The 18,484-nt window shown below is 42.5% G+C and overlaps 1 protein-coding gene and 1 non-coding gene across 2 annotated transcripts in view; one reads left to right on the forward strand and one right to left on the reverse strand.

Annotated features, from left to right (window-relative positions):
• Positions 1 to 18,484, forward strand: part of LOC126090494 (uncharacterized) — a 687,867-nt gene that overhangs the window by 573,769 nt on the left and 95,614 nt on the right. The gene's annotated exons all lie outside the window — the stretch shown is intronic.
• On the reverse strand, positions 1,756 to 1,827 carry Trnap-ugg (transfer RNA proline (anticodon UGG)). Its single transcript has one exon. It is a non-coding gene; the product is annotated as a tRNA-Pro (tRNA).

The raw sequence follows: 18,484 nt of genomic DNA on the forward strand, positions 1-18,484 counted from the left end.
TAGTTCTAAGTTCTAGGGGACTGATGACCTTAGAAGTTAAGTCCCATAGTGCTCAGAGCCATTTGAACCATTTGAAAGATGGAGCGAATATTTAGAAGCAGTAACTAACCGCGGCGTATGCACAGACAGCAGTAATTCACCAACTTGGTTTGGAGCCAAGCGCATAACTTTGAGCCGGCCGCGGTGGTCTAGCGGTTCTAGGCGCTCAGTCCGGAACCGCGCGACTGCTACGGTCGCAGGTTCGAATCCTGCCTCGGGCATGGATGTGTGTGATGTCCTTAGGTTAGTTAGGTTTAATTAGTTCTAAGTTCTAGGGGACTGATGACCACAGATGTTAAGTCCCATAGTGCTCAGTGTCAGAGCATAACTTTGATTACTTACATTTACAGGCTGAATGTTTGTGCAGACTTCCAACTATGCTGACGACGTTATACACCCTGACGATTTTCTAGTTATGATTTCAGTAACATTAAATTCGCGCTCGGTGCTTAATTAAAGATTTTATTTAACGTTATAAATAGTTGGCGGACAGAACCGAGCAATAAAAAGCGCACCCTGAGAGGGCAAGCGCGAAACGGATAAGCTAGCTCACAAGTTCGTGACTAGCTTTCATGCTGACATTGTGTATATCTCACAAGTTCTAATATGACGTACTTTAATGTAAACTAAAGTTTAAAATAGCTTCAAGAAACGTTTGTAAATTCAGTCCAGGAATAACTGACCCCGTCATCACGTTTTTACTGCAAGTTGATGTTTCGTGATATTCAATTTAAATGAAAGTATTGTTCGGTCTGGAAAATATCTGCGTTCGGTTTCGTACAGATGTCAAAATAATGTGGAGATATTTTTGTGAGCCTTCATTGTACTGCCATCAAAATCGTGGTGAGATGTTTTTGTGAACTTCCATGGCGCTCTATAACACATTATTATAACATGCAATCTTTTGTGCAAACATTGCTATTAGACTGACTACGACTCATTTTCCCGATTATGAGACTGTGAGAATCACGCACCCTAACGCTTGAGTTGACTACAAATAGCCGCCTGTTTCTTTCCCTCTGTTGGCTATCGGACTTACCGAAAGAAAACCCGCTCCTCGGGCAAGCTAGGCAAGACCTGATATTGATCGGAGACCAGGCTAGCAAATTCATAGTGAGAGAAACATGCTATATGTTGTGGTTAACACTTACTTTCATTTTACCAAAGACCAAAATTTATGGCCTCTAGCCACATGAGGAAAACACAGATTATCGGACCACATTCAAGGAATCTCAGTGTCACCACAAGAGAAAACCTTTCGCAAAGTCTCTATATAGCAATCGGTGTATCTTGACTCATTGCTCGATAAAAGGTTCTTCCACAACCTCACAGACCAATGGGTGCGTTCTTTGAGCCACTGTCATTGACATCAAGCCCCTTTCTTGAGAACAGTGGCTTTTGTTCGGCGGCATGGAACATATTTCGAAAATACTGTTCATGTTCATTCAGGTGCTCCTACTAAACCTTTTTATATGAAAAACACAGTTCCTTTGGCAATAAAAGACGACACAACTGTGTCGCACAAGACTTGCGCTTATATTCAGATTCAATTGGAAGGATATTCTGTGAATTATGAAATCGGATTAAAATCGGCGATAGAGTTGCGATCTGTAAACACAAAGTTCTTGTCAAACTTTCCTCTAGTATATATAAACGAATGAAAAAGAGTTTATTTTGAAAGCGAGCACCCTTTTTTCAGCCAAGAGAAAAAGAGAAGGGCTCAGCCGGGATTTGAACCCGGGACCTCCTGCACCCAAAGCAGGAATCATACCCCTAGACCACTGAGCCCGTTAGATAAGACATGTGAAAGCATCCGAGTTCCTGCGCGCGGTTTGTTCTCTGCGTGGCTGCCGAGTTGTGAAGCGGTGTCTGGCCTCAAGCTATACAACTTCAACATGTTACTCCACACACTTGAATACCACGTTTACTTTCATCTCATCATCGTATAGCTGCTACCGGATTTGGGTAGTCAATTGTCTCAGTGGGAGCGCTTATCTATAATATAAAGACGAAGTGCGATGCAGTTCAGTAACCAGTAACCGCTTTTCGTTACACATATTTTGTAAGATTTTTGCTGACTTAACTGTGAGTTCTTGGTAAAACATTGTAATTATTACGAAAGAGAAAAGCTGCATGAAAACACATAATTCACTGTGAAGAGAAGAGGTTTAGACATAATTTTCGTGGACGTCAGTATATATATTAGGGACAGTGAAATGAAAACGAGACAAATGGAAAAAGTAAGCAAACTGTTCATTATTTCAAAAGCAATCTGTTAATACATGTATCTGATTGAGACAAGACAGGCAGTGCCTTCACGTAAAAATGTTTGCGGTTGCCTACGGAATAATGACTGTTGCCCAGGGGTGCACCTCTTCATCCGTAGCAAATCGACGGCCCGCTGCTCATTGACTTTCTGGAACACGCAGCCACAATTAACGCACACCGGAACGTGGACACTTCGCAAAAAACTAAAGCCTCCCCTCCCATCAAGCCCAAACGCCCGGGAATGTTGACAGACGGGATCATTCTGTTGCAGGATAATGCACGCCACATGCTGCCAAAGATGTTCCGCCTGCGCTCCACAAGTGTCGCTGGGAAGCCCTTACACGATCTCCATACTGTCACGACGTCTTCCCATGCGATTTCCATGTTTTTGGAGCCACTAAGAAAGACATCCGTGGGCATCGATTAGCTTCGGACAAATAGGTGTACCCCTGGGTACAATCATGTTTCCGTAGGCAACAGCAAATTTTTTTCGATGAAGGCATTGGCCGTCTTATTTCACTGTGGGATAAATGTATTAACAGTTACGGCGATTTCTTTCGAAATAACTAACTTTTTTCCATTTGTCTCGTTCTCATTTGACTGCCCCTCATACGTCCACATACGAAGCCAAAAATTTAAAATACAACTTACACCTGCACAGACTACATTACAGCTATTCTAGAACTTCCAAAAAACCATAAACATGCTGCCTTCCACTTTCTTGCGCAACATTTACTATCAATGTAATACTACCACTCTCCACAGTGGTAGCCTAAATTCCAAGCAAGAAAAGATGAATGTTGCCTCGTTGACAGATAGTTCACGAGAATAGGCAACATCTTGGATGTAGTCATCTACTATATCATGGAGTCAATAACCAAGAATCCGTTTAATTAAACAGATATTCCCTATAAATGAAGGGGGAGTATTTAAAATCACTTGTCAGCGACGTGGCTGGTGCTACATATGAATAATAATAGAGGTGTATTTCGGCACAGACTGAAGGAACCTCACGATGCTGGAAAGAAACAGCCTCGAGCTCTACGAAACATTTTTTTTAGAAATTAGCCATAAATATTCCACAGATGTCGAAATACTGCACTCGTAATAGAGGGAACAGATACTTTCCAGAAATCTTAGTATATAAAAAAATCACAAGGGCCACAAATAATTGCTACTGAATGATCAAACGGAATTTGGTTTCTCTCAGTTCCAGAGTAGATAATGGAAAGGTCTCCTCCACCCATCCTATGTTGTTCAGGTATCTGATTTGCACCAGGTCTTCTGGCCTTGAATCCTGTGAGTATTACAGCAGTAGACTTGTGTACAAAATATCAGCCCTCCCTCCCCCCCCCCCCCTTTTCATTTTGGTTCAGTGATAAACTATGAATTTAACCTGAACCCAAGTTCGAATTTACACCACCACTGCCTCCTATTATTTAATTTATTGTTAAACAGGGTGAGTCACCTAACATTACCACTGGAATCACCTTCCAAACCACAACAAACACTGACTAACCAATTCCACAGACCGAAAGTGAGGAGAGGGCCTGGTGGAATTGGTTAATACAAACCATTGAGAAGTGTACGTAAGTATGATTTTCAACACATACTTATGTTTTTTAAATTGAAACCTGTTATTTTTAGCACAACTGAAAATAGAAACAAATACCTAATCAATGCCGTTTCTTACATTGTAAAATGTTAAGTACACCCGGAGTAATTTGTAAACGTTATGTTGACGCTTGAAACCTCAGATATTCAGTCACGTGTTATAACAAACAAGATCTGAAGGGGTATGTTTAAGAGTTTGGCTGTCTCAGTGTCTGCATGTAGCGCTTGCTGAATTAGTCTTTGTACCAGAATAACTGTAGTACATGTTGCGGGACGTCTGCGATAGTGTACTGTACACAAGTAAGGACAAAAGTACGCACAGTAGAAACGTGAGAGGGTCGCAAGTACAACAGGGTGTACAGTGTTGTAAGAACTGTGAAAATGGTTTATTCTCTCTGAAAAGACAGAGATGATACTCATCTATGGAAGTGTAGACAAAATGCAGCTGCAGCCTGCATGTTGTACGCAGAAAGGTTCCCGGACAGAGATCATCCAACGCGCCGCACATTTTAAAACATCTACAAACAATTGTATGCAACAGATATGGTCGTAACACGCAAACGCGCATACTTCATCGTCACAAATTCCACCCGTATCATGTGTCGCTGCATCAGCAATTACATGGAGATGACTTTAATAATGGAGTGAATTTCTGTCCACGGGCATTAACAGAGAATGCGTTGCAGTTCTATCTGTTTACCGATGAAGCAGGTTTCTCAAGCCACGGTGCAGTGAATTTACGGAATATGCATTACTGGCCTCTGACAATCCTCGCTGGCTTCGACAGGTAGAGCGACCATCTCTACATCTACATCTACATATCTACTCCGCTAGCCACCAAGCGGTGTGTGGCGGAGGGCACAATTCGCGCCAAAGTCATATCCCCCCCCCCCCCCCTCTGTTCCACTCGCGGGTTGCGCGAGGGAAAAACGACTGTCTGAACTCCTCAATACGAGCTCTAATTTCCCTTATCTTTGAATGGTGATCATTGCACGATTTGAAAGTTGGTGGTAATAATATATGCTCTACATCCTCGGTGGAGATCGGATTTCGGAAATTAGTGAGGAGCCCCCTCCATTGAGCGCGCCGTCCATCTGCAAGTGTGTCCCACTTCAAACTTTCTATGAGATTTGTAACGCTCTCGCGATGGCTAAATGTACCAGTGACGAATCTTGCCGCTCTTCTTTGGACCTTCTGAATCTCTTGAATCAGACCCAACTGGTAAGGGCCCATACGGACGAACAATACTCTAACGCATTGTAAGCTATTTCCTTTGTTGAAGAACTGCATCGCTTCAAGCGTCTACCAATAAAACGCAATCTAGAGTTTGCCTTACCCGTTACTTGTGTAATCTAATCATTCCATTTGAGATCATTTCGAGCAGTCACACCCAGATACTTGTCGGATGTTACCGCTTCCACAGACTGGGCATTTATTTTGTACTCGTACATTAATAGGGATTTTCACCTTCTTATACGCAGTAGGTTACACTTACTAATATTGAGAGATAACTGCCAGTCAATACACCACGCATTAATTTTCTGCAAATCGTCATTGATTTGTTCACAACTTTAGTGTGATACTACTTTCCTGTAGACTACAGCATCATCGACAAACAGTCTAATGCCGCTGTCAGTACCATCAACCAGATCGCTTATGTAAATCGTAAAAAGCAGAGGACCTATTACGCTGCCCTGGGGCACACCTGAAGTTACGCTTGTTTCTGTTGAAGTCACCCCGTTCAGGACGACATACTGCTCCCTGTCTGCTAGAAAACTTTCTATCCAACCGCATATGTCATCGGATAGACCGTAAGCGCGCACTTTTTGGAGCAAGCGACAGTGCGGTACTGAACGCCTTTCGAAAGTCGAGAAATAAAGCATCAACCTCGGAACTGGTATCTAGAGCCTGTTGTATATCATGCACTGTGTCTCGCATGAACGCTGTTTACTAAAACCGTGCTGGTTTCTGCAGATTAGCTTCTTAGAGTCTAGAAAGGTCATTATGTCTTAACACAAAATATGTTCCATGATTCTACAACAAATCGAGGTCAGTGAAATTGGCCGGTAATTTTGTGCATCCGATTTTCTACCCCTTTTTATAGATTGGTATGACCTGGGCCTTCTTCCAGTCCCGTGGAACTTTCCGCTGCTCCAATGATCTCTTCTTTGAAGGCACACACACAACTGCAAAATGCATCAAGTTTCTACAAAATGATCTGCCAACATTGCTAGAAAACGCCCAAATGGAAACGCGTAGACGTATGTGGTATCAACATGATGGTGCTCCTGCACATTCTGCAATCAACACTAGGTTGACCCTTGACAGAATGTTCGACGGGCGTTTCACAGGACGTGGCGGACGCATAAATTGGCCAGCCTGTTCTCCTGATCTTACACCTTTAGAATTCTTTCTGCGGGGAACGTTAAAGGAGAACGTGTACCGTGATGTGTCTACAATCCCAGGGAATATGAAACATCGTACTGAGGCAGCCTGTGGCAACATCACACCAGATGTACTGCGTCGTGTAAGACATTCACTACGCGGTACATTGCAAATGTGTGCAGAAAATGATTGGCACCACTTTGAACATTTATTGGCCTGGAATGTCAGACCACACTCTTTTACATTCTGTAATAGAAAACAAAATACAAATTTGTAAGTTTAACTACATTCTCATGTCGATGTACATTTTCTTCTACCAAATCAGTGCCGTACAGTATTCTTCAGAGAAAAAGACTAATAAAAATGTTAGCATGTGGATGTAAAGTGCTGTTCATATCTCTTCTGTACCTACGTTACATCACTGTTCTTTTTGTATCCCTAATTAATTCGTTTCTCTCCTATACACACGACTGAACTGCTGACGAGTTACTCAAGCGTCAACTTTATGTTACAAATTACTGTGGATGTAATTAATATTTTACAATCTATGAAACAGCATTGATTAAGTATTTGTTTCTATTTTCAGTTGTGCTAAAAATAACAGGTTTCAATTTAAAAAACATAAGTATGTGTTCAAAATCATACTTACGTATACTTATCAATGGTTTGTATTAACCAATTCCACCAGGCCCTCTCCTCACTTTCGGTTTGTGGAATTGGTTAGTCAGTGTTTGTTGTGGTTTGGAAGGTGATTCCAGTGGTAATGTTAGGTGACTCACCCTGTATATTGCACGATCTGAATGCATTTCATTTATACCTCCTGGTGCACTTTGAAATTTTTGTTTCCTTCTGTATTGTTATTTCATCCCCCCGCTTCCCGTACGCACTTTGAAATACCACTTAATATTTTTGACAGTTGTGGATTCTTTGTTTCCTAATACAACAGAAGGCCCGAATGTGGTCTCCAAGATTTTCTAAAAGATTTTACTGCACTGACGACTACTAACGAACATGTCTTCACAGATATGTACTGATTCAGTGTAAATTTGACTAACAGAACACAGGACGTTACACTGGAGGGTGACCGTTCAACAGAAAAGAAAGTAACATCAAGGGCGACTGAAGGAGGCGTGTAGCGCGCCCCCTAAACGGTCAATACTACTGCGCAATGTTTGATGTGCAATAATATTGAACGTGTAGGGGTGAGATTCGGAGGTTATCGAATAATACTGAGAACATCAAAAACTTCTGAAATATATTCGCTGCCCGGAAATACTGTGGAGTCTGTGGGCGGTATTGACTATATCCTCGACAGTCTCTCGCGTGCTACATAGGCCAAGGAGGTCAGATTAAGTTAGGTTTGTTGTGTGGAAAATGAGTTCAAATCAAGACGAAAGCGCTGTATAAATCAGTGCCGGAATTGTGGGATGCTACGGCAAATAAGTGAAAAAACAGATGTGTTAAAAATGATGAACGTATGATTTGTTGCTCAATAAATATAGGGGCCGGGCACGAAGTAAGACGTATTAAAAATTTAATTAATGAAACCTTACGAATAAAAGTATATTTAGACATTTCTGTGTCTTTCTCACTTAACCGAATATAATCCTTTAGTGCACCTATTATTGCACGACACGTTTTCCATAATTATGTCTCAAATATTGAAAGGTGAAACTGCAATTGTAAATTTTAGGTCTTCGTAAGAATTTCCAGTACAAAGGCATCGTAGTGTAATACTTTAAGTGCTGACTTCACGGAAATGAGTCTCTCATTGTACGATTTATCAGACAGGATCAGAAGAATTTTCAGATTCTTCGTTGATGCTGTTGTCTCCACCAAAGTATCGGCGTTGGACAACCGCAAGGAAACACACAAAGAAATGAACAAAATTTCCACTTAGTGTAATGAATGGTAGTTCTCTTATAGTGCCCGTAGATACGAGATAATGTCCAAAACAAAGAGAAAGAACTTGATAGATTCGCGAGGGATCACTTCGAGCATGTCACATCGTGTTTAAGTATTTAATGGTAATAAGGCAGATTGGAGTGTGCAATGACACATCCACTTTTTCTTCGTTCAAAACACGAACGGGATAGAACAAAATAATTGTAAAGCAGCTTGCGAAATATATAAGTAGATGCCTGCGAGATGAAAGCAGAGCTAAACATTTGCAGCAGAGTCGAGAGGACCGCTTGCGGACCTTTGGTACAGAGCCGAGTGGGGAGGTCTGAGTCAGAGGCTCAGACGGTTCTGCGACCGTGTAGGCTGCAGATTCCTCGACTTGAGCCATACGGTGTTTGGGTTTCGGGTTCCGCTGAATAGGCCAGGAGTCCAGTATATGCAGGAGGCGGCTGCACAGGTAGCAGGGACTGTGTGGCGTGGACTGGGCGGTTTAGGTTAGAGGATAATACAAAAAGGGCTTCAGTCTCAAAGGCTGCGGGTCCAACATAAGACGAACGTAGATACAGGAACCATCGGTATAACAGTTGTAAATTGTCGTAGCTGTGTTGGGAAAGTACCAAACTCCCAACGCTAAAAGAAAGTCCTGATACTCAAATCGTTATTGGCACTGAAAGCTGGCTAAAGCCGGAGATAAGTTCAGCCGAAATTTTAACCTAATGGTGTTCCCAAAAGATAGGCTAAACACAGTTGGCCGTGTCATGTTTGTTGCTGTGGTGAAGCGAAACAGAAGCAGATAGTTGTCGTGTGAGATAGTATGGGCAGATGTCATTCTTGGAAACTGGAATAAAATAAGAATTCGATCCTTTAAGCGACCTCCCAACTCAGATGATACAACTGCTGAAAGGTTCAAAGAAAACTCAAGTTTAATTTCAAACACGTACCCGACTCATACAATTGTAGTTGGTGGTGACAGTAATTTACACTCGGTATGTTGGCGAAAATACATGTTCAAACCTGGGGGTACGCATAAAACATCATCCAAAATTGTGCTAAACGCATTCTCAGCCCACACGAATAGTCAACTGTTGTAAAAACACACTTGACCTCTTAGCAACAAATAATCCTGAGCTAATAACGAGCATCAAAACGGATACAGGGATTAGTGAACATAGGGTTGTCGTAACGAGATTGAATATTGTAACCCCCAAATCCCACTAAAATAAACGAAAAATACACCTATTCGAAGAAGTTGATGAAAATTCACTTGACGCCTTCCTGACAGACAATCTCCACTCCTTCCAAATTAACAATGTAAAAGTAGACCACGTGTGGCTTGAATTCAAAGAAATAGTATCGATAGTAGTGGAGATTTATTAGTAAACGACGGCGATGATCCCCCTTGGTACACAAAACGGGTCAGAACACTGTTGCAGAAACAACGAAAAAAGCTTGCCAAATTTAAACGAACGCAAAATCTCTAGGATTGGCGAGCTTTTACAGGAGCTCGAAATTTAACGTGGACATCAATGCGAGATGCTTATACTAATTTCCACACCGAAACTTTGTCTCGAAACCTGGCAGAAACTCCGAAGAGATTCTGGTCGTATGTAATGCATGCTAGCGGCAAGACACAGTCAGTGCCTTCTCTGCGCGATAGCAATGGGAATACTATCGTCGAAAGTGCTGCGAAAGCAGAGTTACGAAACACAGCCTTCCGAAGAAGACAAAGTAGATATTCCAGAAAGCTGCCGACAACAGTAACTTAGAAGCAGAGGTCCTCGGAGTTGTGAAGCAATTTAATTCACTTAATAAAAGGAAGTCTTCAGGTCCGGACTGTATAGCGATTAGGTTCCTTACAGGGTGTGCTGATGCAATAGCTCCATACTTAACAATCATATACAACCGCTCGCTCGATGAAAGATCCGCACCCAAAGACTGGAAAGTTGCACAGGTCACGCCAATATTCAAGAAAGGTAGTAGGAATAATCCTAAATTATTGGCCCGTATCATTAACTTCGATATGCAGCAGGACTGCGGAACATATACTGTGTTCGAACATTTTGAATTACCTCGAGGAGAACGGTCTATTGGCACACACTCAACACGGATCTATAAAACATCGTTCTTGTGAAACACAACTAGCTCTTACACACACGAAGTCTTGCGTGCTATTGACAAGGAATTTCAAATTGGCACATGTGAAATTGCGTGCTTATGTAATAACGTCTCAGTTGTGTGACTGGATTCGCGGTTTCCTGTCAGAGAGGTCACATTTCGTACTAGCTGACGGAAAGTTATCCAGTAAAACAGAAGTGATTTCTGATTCAAAGAATAGCATCACGTTTTATATTATCGCGAAATAGGTGAGATGTGTCACAGCCATGATACTGGATTTGGGGTGGACATCATTAAAACAAAGGCGATTTTCGTTGCGGTGGACTCTTCTCACGAAATTTCAGTCACCACGATTCTCTTCAGAATGCGAAAATATTTTGTTGACGCCGACCTACAGAAGGGAAATCAGAGCTCGCACGGAAAATCATAGGTGCTCTTTTTTTCCGCGCGTGCGAAGGTGGTTCGATGAACCCTCTGCCAGACACTTAAGTGTGATTTGCAGAGTATTGATGTAGGTGTAGATGTAGGCGGAGATGAATTAACCTTCGACCAATTACACTAAACGAGCTTGCGATTCGAAACACATCACGTAAAATAAAAATTTGTGAAAATAGGACCACCAAGGTCGTTCCTAGCATCGATAGTATCCTGCCGTGTGTTATACACTTCTTTTTATGGTTCAAATGACTCTGAACACTATGGGACTTAACATCTGAGGTCCTCAATCCCCTAGAACTTAGAACTACTTAAACCTAACTAACCTAAGGACATCACACACATCCATGCCCGAGGCAGGATTCGAACCTGCGACCGTAGAGGTCGCGCGTTTCCAGACTGAAGCGCCTAGAACCGCTCGGCCACTCAGGCCGGCACTTCTTTTTAACTACGTTAATATTTGCAACCACTCTTCCTCACTTGTTACTTCAGTTATGTTTTACCAAACAACAAAAAATCCGTCTTTTGCAACTGAATGGTTTATTAGTTCTTTTAAACGTGTTCAGTGGTCTACAATATACAGAAACTTATTTAATTATACATATTTTGAAAGGTGATATATACTGTTCCTTGGTAGCTGATTTAAGTTATCTAGCTATTTACAAATATATAATAGCGTGATTTTTTACACTTACATTCATTTCATGAACTTTTGATGTATCCATGTGTACATTAGTATTGTATCCTTTTACTTTTTACGCATTCTCATAATATAATAAGAATTAAGTGATTTGCTTCGCTACACGAGAAGGTCTACTTCTAAGGCACTCGTGTTGGCAGCAGTTCTAAGTTCGAATTCCGGAATATTTGCTTCCTCTTCTTTGGTGGACGAATTTCGTAAAACCGTCTTCAGTAACTCTCCTTTCGTGGCACTTCCATAGCTACTGCGCTATCTTGCGCTGGTGTATTTTACGTAAGACCAGAATCTCTTTAGATTTCTGCTAGATTTCCAGACAGAGTTTCGTTGTGGAAACTATTAAAACCATTATGCATCGAAGTCAGTGCTAAATTTTCAGCTTCTCTAGAACTTCGCCAACCTTGGAGGTTTTGTACACTTTTAAATTTGGCGTGCTTTTCCGTTGCTTGGACAACAGTGTTCTGATCTGTTTTGTGTACCAGATCTCTCTCTTATGAACTTGTTTGGAATAAATCTCTCAATTGTTGTTGATACTATTTCTTTGAATTGAAGCCACATCTAGTCTACGCACAGCTCGGAAGGAATGGAGAGGCACTCTCAGAAACGCGTCAAACCAATTTTTAATTGTTTCTTTAACTAGATATATCTGGCGGCTATTTTTGGTGGGTTTGGATGTTAACGATATTCAGTCTCGCCACAACACTTTGTGGTCACTAAACCCTGTATCCGTCTTGATGCTTCCTATTTGCTCGCAGCTATTTGTTGCTGACAGATGAAGTACGTTTTAGTAACCATTTACACGTCGAGTGGGCTCCTGAACTAATTGCCCAAAATAATTTCTGTAGGAATCATTTTAATACAATTTCGGACGATGTTTTATGTCTCCCACCGACTTTAAACATATATTTTACAGATGGTGAGCTCTGCCTTCATCTTGAAAGGCAGACAGGCAGTGTTTACCAGTTCAGATAACCGCCGGAAACCAAAGTGAGCTGAGATCACCTTACATAAGATGGGAAAGGAAAAGAAACATGGAGATGGGAAAGGAAAAGAAACATGGAATGACGGACCCACATTAAGCTTATCATTTTTCTTTTGACCGTTCACATTTATTTACAGAACACGTTACACTAACAAACTGAGGACAACATTAACCGCCGGCCGCGGTGGTCTAGCGGTTCTAGGCGCTCAGTCCGGAACCGCGCGGCTGCTACGGTCGCAGGTTCGAATCCTGCATCGGGCATGGATGCGTGTGATGTCCTTAGGTTAGTTAGGTTTAAGTAGTTCTAAGTTCTAGGGGACTAATGACCACAGATGTTAAGTCCCATAGTGCTCAGAGCCATTTGAACCATTTTGAACAACATTAACCATGCCAAGGCATGAGCAACAGGACTATTCTTTTACATATACTATTATTTTACATATAATCAGTTTAAGCACTGATCAAAGCCCCAAGCCACAAGCAATTAACAAATACAAAACTGCAAGATAATAAGGTAAGGCATTTCTTAATTATAGCAATTTGGCCTAGGAACAATTAAAAGAACTCTACCAAAACTTTAAGGAAAAAAATCACCACTTATGGGTCTTGAAAGAATTTTAAAAAATTTTAAATTAATTTCAATATTAATCAGATTAGCATTTGAAAGGAATGTCTGCAGCTGCGACTACTAATTACCAAATCACAAGTCCAAACATTAAATTTTCAGAACAGACCAACAATGAAAGTTAAGTGTCAACAGTTACGATCCAGCAAGATTTTCTTTTACATGCAATGAATGAATACAAAATAAAAGTGATAGCAAAATATTTGCAAAAACATCTCAACCACTAGAGTGTCGTCGTAACTGCCGTCCGCTTCACGTCTGCTGTGCAGTGAGCTACCTTAATTTAAGTGCTAACTGTATTTTTCTTACTTGTCACTTCTTCTTCCGTGTGTATTTGCTTTTAGGAAGCTTTAATTTTCGAGTGCTCTTAATAGTGTTCCATAGATTTCGTGTTTGTTTTGAATACAATCAGAGAGAGTCCCTGTAGTCAACCATAGTGCCAGTAGTGCTAGAGTTTGTTTCCAATACAGTCCAGAGACAGGTAGTGCTATTTTCATTGTTTTCTACAAGAAGTGGCTAGCCACCACAGTTTAGTGAATAAGCAGCCGCCTTTAGTGAATTAGCAGTCTAGTTAAAGGTTGATTAACTCTCTTCAGTAAATTGTTTCCTTAGGATGGATAGGATGTGTGACTGCTGTGTACGGACGCAGGAGGAGCTGGCCACTGTTCGCGAACAGCTGAGCGTGTTGATGGCCGCGGTCAGCCGTCTTCAGGCTGCTGCCTCGGAGTGTAGCGGCAGTGGGGAGTCTGGTGCGTCGCAAGGTACACCCCAGGTGTTACATGCTTCACCCACTGTCCCTGCTGTCGAGACATCTTCGCGGGTACCGGGCGCGGTTGGGCCACCCTCTCCCCAAGGGGAGTGGCGGGTTCAGCGGCGTTCGCGGCGCACGAGGCGGAAGGTCAATGTGGAGGCTGGCCGTGTGGCATCGCCCGCTCTGCCTGTGAGGGGACATGTGGCTGCTCCTTCAGCAAGGTCCGAGCAGGCACACGGGGGGAGGGGTTTATTAGTTATTGGGAGCTCCAATGTTAGGCGGGTGATGGAGCCCCTTAGGGAAATAGCGAGAAGGTCGGGGAAGAAGGCCAGTGTTCACTCTGTCTGCTTGCCGGGGGGTCTCATCCGAGATGTGGAGGAGGCCCTACCGGCGGCGATAGAGAGCACTGGGTGCACCCGACTGCAAATTGTTGCTCATGTCGGCACCAATGACTCCTGCCGTCTGGGTTCAGAGGTCATCCTCAGTTCGTACAGGCGGTTGGCGGAATTGGTGAAGGCGGAAAGCCTCGCTCGCGGGGTGGAATCGGAGCTAACTATTTGTAGTATCGTTCCCAGAACCGATCGCGGTCCTCTGGTTTGGAGCCGAGTGGAAGGCTTAAACCAGAGGCTCAGACGATTCTGCGGAGATCTGGGGTGCAAATTTCTCGACCTCCACTATCGGGTGGAGAAATGTAGGGTCCCCCTGAATAGGTCAGGCGTGCACTACACGCCGGAAGCGGCTACAAGGGTAGCGGAGTACGTGTGGAGTGCACATGGGGGTTTTTTAGGTTAGAGAATCCCCTCCCTAGGCCCGACAAGACGCCTCCTGAGACGCGGCAAGATAGGAGTAGGCAAAATGCAACAGGGAATAACAATATTAATGTGCTAATAGTAAACTGCAGGAGCGTCTATAGAAAGGTCCCAGAACTGCTCTCATTAATAAACGATCACAACGCCCATATAGTACTAGGGACAGAAAGTTGGCTGAAACCAGACGTAAACAGTAACGAAATACTAAACTCAGATTGGAATGTATACCGCAGAGACAGGCTGAACAGTGAAGGGGGAGGCGTGTTTATAGCGGTAAGAAGTGCAATAGTATCGAAGGAAATTGACGGAGATCCGAAATGTGAAATGATTTGGGTGAAGGTCGCGGTTAAAGCAGGCTCAGACATGGTAATTGGATGTCTCTATAGGCCCCCTGGCTCAGCAGCTGTTGTGGCTGAGCACCTGAAGGATAATTTGGAAAATATTTCGAGTAGATTTCCCCACCATGTTATAGTTCTGGGTGGAGATTTTAATTTGCCGGATATAGACTGGGAGACTCAGACGTTCATAACGGGTGGCAGGGACAAAGAATCCAGTGAAATTTTTTTAAGTGCTTTATCTGAAAACTACCTTGAGCAGTTAAACAGAGAACCGACTCGTGGCGATAACATATTAGACCTTCTGGTGACAAACAGACCAGAACTATTTGAAAAAGTTAACGCAGAACAGGGAATCAGTGATCATAAAGCGGTTACGGCATCGATGATTTCAGCCGTAAATAGGAATATTAAAAAGGGTAGGAAGATTTTTCTGTTTAGAAAAAGTGACAAAAAGCAGATTTCAGAGTACCTGTTGGCTCAACACAAAAGTTTTGTCTCAAGTACTGATAGTGTTGAGGATCAGTGGACGAAGTTCAAAACCATCGTACAATATGCGTTAGATGAGTATGTGCCAAGCAAGATCGTAAGAGATGGAAAAGAGCCACCGTGGTTCAACAACCGAGTTAGAAAACTGCTGCGGAAGCAAAGGGAACTTCACAGCAAACATAAACATAGCCAAAGCCTTGCAGACAAACAAAAATTACGCGAAGCGAAATGTAGTGTGAAGAGAGCTATGCGAGAGGCGTTCAATGAATTCGAAAGTAAAGTTCTATGTACTGACTTGGCAGAAAATCCTAAGAAATTTTGGTCTTACGTCAAAGCGGTAGGTGGATCAAAACAAAATGTCCAGACACTCTGTGACCAAAATGGTACTGAAACAGAGGATGACAGACTAAAGGCCGAAATACTAAATGTCTTTTTCCAAAGTTGTTTCACAGAGGAAGATTGCACTGTAGTTCCTTCTCTAGATTGTCGCACAGATGACAAAATGGTAGATATCGAAATAGACGACAGAGGGATAGAGAAACAATTAAAATCGCTCAAAAGAGGAAAGGCCTCTGGACCTGATGGGATACCAGTTCAATTTTACACAGAGTACGCGAAGGAACTTGCCCCCCTTCTTGCAGCGGTGTACCGTAGGTCTCTAGAAGAGCGTAGCGTTCCAAAGGATTGGAAAAGGGCACAGGTCATCCCCGTTTTCAAGAAGGGACGTCGAACAGATGTGCAGAACTATAGACCTATATCTCTAACGTCGATCAGTTGTAGAATTTTGGAACACGTATTGTGTTCGAGTATAATGACTTTTCTGGAGACTAGAAATCTACTCTGTAGGAATCAGCATGGGTTTCGAAAAAGACGGTCATGTGAAACCCAGCTCGCGCTATTCGTCCACGAGACTCAGAGGGCCATAGACACGGGTTCACAGGTAGATGCCGTGTTTCTTGACTTCCGCAAGGCGTTCGATACAGTTCCCCACAGTCGTTTATTGAACAAAGTAAGAGCATATGGACTATCAGACCGATTGTGTGATTGGATTGAGGAGTTCCTAGATAACAGGACGCAGCATGTTATTCTCAATGGAGAGAAGTCTTCCGAAGTAAGAGTAATTTCAGGTATGCCGCAGGGGAGTGTCATAGGACCGTTGCTATTCACAATATACATAAATGACCTGGTGGATGACATCGGAAGTTCACTGAGGCTTTTTGCAGATGATGCTGTGGTGTATCGAGAGGTTGTAACAATGGAAAATTGTACTGAAATGCAGGAGGATCTGCAGCGAATTGACGCATGGTGCAGGGAATGGCAACTGAATCTCAATGTAGACAAGTGTAATGTGCTGCGAATACACAGAAAGATAGATCCTTTATCATTTAGCTACAAAATAGCAGGTCAGCAACTGGAAGCAGTTAATACCATAAATTATCTGGGAGTACGCATTAGGAGTGATTTAAAATGGAATGATCATATAATGTTGATTGTCGGTAAAGCAGATGCCAGACTGAGATTCATTGGAAGAATCCTAGGGAAATGCAATCCGAAAACAAAGGAAGTAGGTTACAGTACGTTTGTTCGCCCACTGCTTGAATACTGCTCAGCAGTGTGGGATCCGTACCAGATAGGGTTGATACAAGACATAGAGAAGATCCAACGGAGAGCAGCGCGCTTCGTTACAGGATCATTTAGTAATAGCGAAAGCGTTACGGAGATGATAGATAAACTCCAGTGGAAGACTCTGCAGGAGAGACGCTCAGTAGCTCGGTACGGGCTTTTGTCAAAGTTTCGAGAACATACCTTCACCGAAGAGTCAAGCAGTATATTGCTCCCTCCTACGTATATCTCGCGAAGAGACCATGAGGATAAAATCAGAGAGATTAGAGCCCACACAGAGGCATACCGACAATCCTTCTTTCCACGAACAATACGAGACTGGAATAGAAGGGAGAACCGATAGAGGTACTGAAGGTACCCTCCGCCACACACCGTCAGGTGGCTTGCGGAGTATGGATGTAGATGTAGATGTAGAAATAAGATCAGTGTTTGCAAATATTAGCACAATAAGTACAGGCTGAAATAATATGATTTAGAAGATCTAAAGGTTAATCATAAATCTGATAATATTATCCATTTCAAGAGACGTAAAAAGTTTGGCGGAAAATATTAACATAAGATCCTGTAAATGAGATCATAGGCTAAACTAACTTAAGAAATACGCTGCTAGCGGGAACAGCTCCACTAAGCTAACGTCGGGCAGCAACAAACACTTCCGAAAAACACCAAACTGATGCGTAACAGTAAGTGCCGCCCCAAACAGCAGACCCGCAGCTTATAAAACTAAGAGCTGTTAACAAACCACTCAGGTGAAACATGAGCTAAAAGATACAAGTTAAGAAAATGTAATTCACCCAAGCCTTAATAACTTATGGCATAAAACCTTTGAATCTGCCACAACAATGAAACGGTAACGTACTCAAAATTGCACAGAGACAACACCGCTTAATAATATAAAACGGTAAAATGGAGGTGTAACAAACGTTCCCCCCCCCCCCCCCCCCCACACCCAACAACTTAACTGAATAGGGTGAAATCATTAATCTCAGAAAGTTATTTCAAATAGGGAAACAGTCAATAAGTCACCTAGGCTACACAGTCAGAGACTTGTTTGCGCCAAAGAGAAATTTCTACAAAAAACAGAAGCTTACTTCTAGAAGGCGATACTTAACTGCTACCATTTGCAAGTAAGGCTCTCTTCCATGGCACTTAGATTTCTGAACAATCGAAAACACAATTTGAACAGCATACATTAGTTCGACAAATTTCCTTGAAATCATTAAAAAATTAAATAATAAACCGAAGAAAATATCCCACGGCGTTCAAAACAACCACTTAATAAACCAGATTTACCACGAGCGGCCTGCCGGAGTGGCCGTGAGGTTCTAGGTTCTACAGTCTGGAACCGAGCGACCGCTACGGTCGCAGGTTCGAATCCTGCCTCGGGCATGGATGTGTGTGATGTCCTTAGGTTA

The sequence above is a fragment of the Schistocerca cancellata genome, chromosome 1 (assembly GCF_023864275.1).
Source record: "Schistocerca cancellata isolate TAMUIC-IGC-003103 chromosome 1, iqSchCanc2.1, whole genome shotgun sequence".
NCBI classification, from domain to species: Eukaryota; Metazoa; Arthropoda; class Insecta; order Orthoptera; family Acrididae; genus Schistocerca; species Schistocerca cancellata.